The sequence below is a fragment of the Echinops telfairi genome, unplaced genomic scaffold (assembly GCF_000313985.2).
Source record: "Echinops telfairi isolate 266 unplaced genomic scaffold, ASM31398v2 ScPeMD7_20;HRSCAF=75, whole genome shotgun sequence".
NCBI lineage: Eukaryota > Metazoa > Chordata > Mammalia > Afrosoricida > Tenrecidae > Echinops > Echinops telfairi.
In genome coordinates, this window is record NW_022103917.1 from 10,777,604 (window position 1) to 10,782,157 (window position 4,554).

General features: G+C 47.5%; 1 protein-coding gene across 1 annotated transcript in view; it reads right to left on the bottom strand.

The window, feature by feature from the left end:
* The window catches only part of CCDC160 (coiled-coil domain containing 160), a 12,647-nt gene extending 11,183 nt beyond the window's left edge, over window positions 1–1,464 (bottom strand). The window contains exons 1-2 of the mRNA XM_045288371.1: window positions 1,362–1,464; window positions 253–310 (exon numbers count right to left, since the gene is read on the bottom strand). The gene's annotated coding sequence lies outside the window, so the exon portion shown is untranslated. The remainder of the gene's footprint in view (window positions 1–252; window positions 311–1,361) is intronic.
* Between the last annotated feature and the right edge of the window lie 3,090 nt (window positions 1,465–4,554).

Below are 4,554 nucleotides of genomic sequence, written 5' to 3' on the forward strand. Positions count from 1 at the left end.
GAGTGAGTGAGTGAGAGAGAGTGAGTGAGAGAGTGAATGAGAGAATGAGTGAGTGTGAGAGTGAGTGAGAGAGTGAGTGAGTGAGAGTATGAGAGTCAGGGGCCAGTTTCTTTACATTTGTATGAGGTCTTCTTTAAAGTGTACCAGACAGTGCAGACTAATGATCTAGTTACAAGATTGAACACTAGGTTGGATGAGACTGCTTCTAAGCACACATTGAAACAAGATTGGAACCAACAAGGCGATACTTACAGTTCTGGAGATACAAGGTGTTACTCTGGATGCTGTAACTTCGTTTATCAAATTTGAACTGTAAAAATGAATCCCCCCCAAAGTAATTAGAAAATAGAATTAAACAGAAACACCCAAATCTATGTTTCTTTCTGAAATATAAAGGAAAATTACTGACATGTTTAAAATAGCATTTGGCCTATCTGAAATATGATGCCAGAGCTTAAACAGAGTTCATCTTTCTTTTGAATTTGTCTATCTATTTCCCCAACTAAAATGCCATCAAGACTTCCTTCCCTGAGCAATGTAAACATCAAATGGGACAAAAACCCAGGCGACATCTTACTCAACACAGGACTCTCTTTGCTTTTAGCACCTACTGAACAAACGCGCCAGTGGCAAACTGCAGCAGCTCGCCTGCTATTAATGAGCATGCCAAGAGCCACGTTAGCAAAGGGCTGGGGCTCTGCCTCCCTCTCTCTCTCCCTCCCTCCCTCCTTCCCGGTACAGAGTTAATTTTCAAAATCCTTACAAGGGGAAGTGATTCTGATTTTTACCTTTATCTTTTTAGGGACCTAACATATGGGCCAAGTGCCCACTTCGTGGGACAAAATCTTCCCTATTGTTTTGGCAGCTATTGAGAGACAAGCAAAGTGCCCATGGAAACTGCCCCCCCCCCCACCGTCCCCTGGCCACCGCCCCCCGCCGTGAAGAGTTGCCCTGAAGACCCACCAATTCTTTGTTATTGGTATGAACCGATCCCTTCTAGAAGAAAACATCGGAGACTCACCTTAATCCTGAAGACTGAGACTTTCTTAGTAAGGGAGGCGTGCTCACGATAAAGCTTTAGCTAGGTATACATAGTTTGGAGTGGGGGTGGTGGTCTCTGTCAATGGTTAACTGAAACTCCGCCATCACTCCCGCTTCCCGTGGAAAGAAAGTGGTCCGCGTCGGGGCTCCCTCATCCGTAGGTGATACCTTGGGGAGAGGACCACCCCTCACTTCTTCCAGACCGCCCCCCTCCCAGGTCCCTTCCCTCCCAAACGCTGGCTGAAGGGAGACCAGAGGCGTCGTGAGGGTCTCCCTGTCCCAGAGGCAGAGGAGAAAAGGGACGAGCGGGGCCGAGGTACCTGGAGGTGTGGGTGGGGCTTGGGGAGCCCTGGCCCCTCTCTCCCGCCTTCTCCGTTGTCGCTGAAGCTCGCCGCCAACGGGTACTTGGGTGGTTGGGAGCCCGCTCTCGCCGTGGCCCCTCGACCCGGCCGGTGGCCCAGGCTGAGTCTCTGCAGTGCAGCGCCGCTAGGGCCGCGCCGTCACCTAGCAACCGGCCGGTCCCACTTAAAGGGAGCCGGGGCCGGGAGCCTGCGGCCCGCCGTCACGGCCCGGGCCGCGAGCACTGAGCATGCCCGGTGGGGCGGGCCCACGAGCTTTGGCGGCCAGAATAGCAGCAAAGTGGAGCCAGCTGAGAACGCTTCGGGCCGGACAACCGCCGGGAAGCCGAGGAGAAACCCCTCCCCGGGGGGCAGTCTTAGGAGGGTCTGCGTGACTCACAATGCCCTCTGGACTCTGCCATTGCTGTTGCGGGAGGGGGGGACGGTGAGGGCAGGGAGGGGCAGCAAGCTAATCCCCTGGCCCGCTGCTTAGTGACCTGGCTTCTGGGAGGCTGTACTTTGAGAGGGCGCCGAATTTGGGTCAGGGTTCCTAATAATGTGGCAACCGCACCGCCCCACTCGGTCCCCAGCCCCACCCCCCACCAGGGCAGCACAATGAGCCAGGTGGAATTTCTAAGGGCCTTGACTGTGGCAGGAGAGCAGTGCGCCCTCTGGGAGGTTGTCTCTTAAATAGTTCACACCTTCATCTTTGATCACTCCGAAATGTCTCAAAACCACTCCGGATGAATTTCAAACTCATTGCCTAGCCGTCCCTCCAATACTTCCTTCTACTTCTAAAGGTTGCTCACAACTTCGGGGATTTAGTTTCTCCATTATGCTACAGATTAAATATTAGATAGGTGAAAATATATACGATAAAACACACACCATCTCAACAATTTCTCCTTGTCCAATTCAGTGAGCATGACTACATTTTTCAAGTTGGCCCACCTCTCTCAGTGTTGTTCGGTGCTGTTAAATCAATTCTGACCCCTAGAAGGAAACCCTGCTGGGTCCTAGAGCCCACAGTTGCAGCCACTGGGTCAGTTTATCTCACTGAGGGTCTTAGGAAATCATGGTGCCCTTCTCCAGTGACTGGTCTCTCCTGACATGTCCGAAGTACCTATGTATTGATTGCCATCCTTACCTCTAAGGAGCACTCTGGCTGTATTTCTTCCGAGACAGATTGCCTGGTTCTTTTGGCAGGCCATGCTACTTTGAAGATTCTCACTGTCCTTTTCCAAATCATTTCACCACCATTAACATACACTCACTGCAAAATCTCTTGCTTCCCAGAGATCAACATAACATGACCAAGGCAAAGGAAGATGCTGGGAGGTGCTTCAAGAGTAAAAGATGACCCTAGTGAATATGATCACATACAAAACGTCAATAACAAAAATAATTTATTAGTAGATTCGCAAGCCAAACAGGTGTGAGATGACATATAGGAACACATCCATGAGTATATATATAGATTGAGCAGAGGGCATTTCCACTGACATATTTGTACATGCTACAAACATATCTACTTATATAGTAGAGGATCATCAAACCAAAAAAACCCACAAATTCACTGCTATTAAATCATTTACTACTGATAGCCGTCCCTGTAGTTCAGGGTAGGTTTGCCCCTGTGGGTTTCCAAGACGAACTCTTTACAGGACTAGAAAGTTTAATTTTTCTCCCACAGAACAGGTGGTGGTTTCAAACAACTGACCGTTCAGTTAGCAGCTCAACACATAATCACTACATCACCAGGGCTCCTAATAGTAGAGTATACAGGGGACAAAGTTAGGGAAACTTCTTAGTCATTACCAAACATCTGGCGGGAACGAGTCTAACACCATAGTCTCAGGGGGGCATCTAGGTTGACTGGAATAGCATAGTCCACAAAGATGATGTTCTACACCCTACTTTGGTGAGTAGCAAGTGGGGTCTTAGAGGGTTGGCAAGCCATTTGAAAACCCATCAGGAAGAAAGAGGGAGAAGAGAATAATAGAGTAAGGGAAACAATTATTCCAACCAACGGACAAATGGACCACAGAAACCACAGGCTCCACTAGCCTGAGACCAGATCTAGAGGGAATATTTTGGGGAGTCCTCTAGTCTCAATCAGTCCAGTAAGTCTGGACTTTTTAAGAATTTGAAGTCTATTCCACCTTTTTCTCCCATTCTGATAAAAACTCACCACTATCTAGTTGATTCTGACTCACAGTGACCCTACAGGACAGAGAAGAACTGCCCCAACAGGTTTCAGAGACTGTAACTCTTCATGGGAGCAGAAAGCCTTGTCTCTCTCCTGCAGAATGGCTGGTGGTTTTGAACTGCTGACCTTGAGGTTAGCATCCCAATCCACTCCATAACCAGGGCTCCTGCCCCCATTCTGATAGGGTCCATATATTGTTGCTGAGATCAGTATTGATAGGCATTTTTAGTCATTAGATTACAAATTTTGATGATAGCAGTATGTTGCATAAGTGAATGATCTCAGACTTGGATTAGCCTGATGAATTAACGTTGTTGTTTTTTTCATGACCAAGTTGGTCTGTGCTCACTGATAGCATGCCCGGACAATACAGTCTGATATACTATTTCAAGTCAGGCTCAGACCCAGACTGGGCCTGACAAAAGCTGTGGGAACTGAAACTGAGCTGGATTAGCATGGCTGAAATAGTCATACCATTGATTTTTCAGAAAGTATTTTCTAGCAAGCATGAGAGTAAATGGAAATGTGGACTCTTAAATCATAAGTGACAGAAGGTTTAAATGCATTAAAGAAGTGACAGTCTAATTTATAAAGACCTAACAAGGGAGAGACTGGGGAACAATCCCAAGATACGTTTCAAGTCTTAGAAACTTCTTGAGAACTGGATCTAACAAGTGTTGGAAGTTGGCAAGGTGGCCTGGTTCTTTTCTTTTTTTAAAAAAAAATCATTTTATTAGGGGCTCATACAACTCTTATCACAATCCATACATACATCAATTGTGTAAAGCACATTTGCCCTCATCATTCTCATAACATTTTCTCTCCACTTAAGCCCCCGGCATTAGGTCCTCATTTTCCCCCTCCCTCCCCGCTGCCCCCTCCCTCATGAGCCCTTGATAATTTATGAATTACTATTTTGTCATATCTTGCCCTGTCCGACATCTCCCTTCACCCACTTTTCTGTTG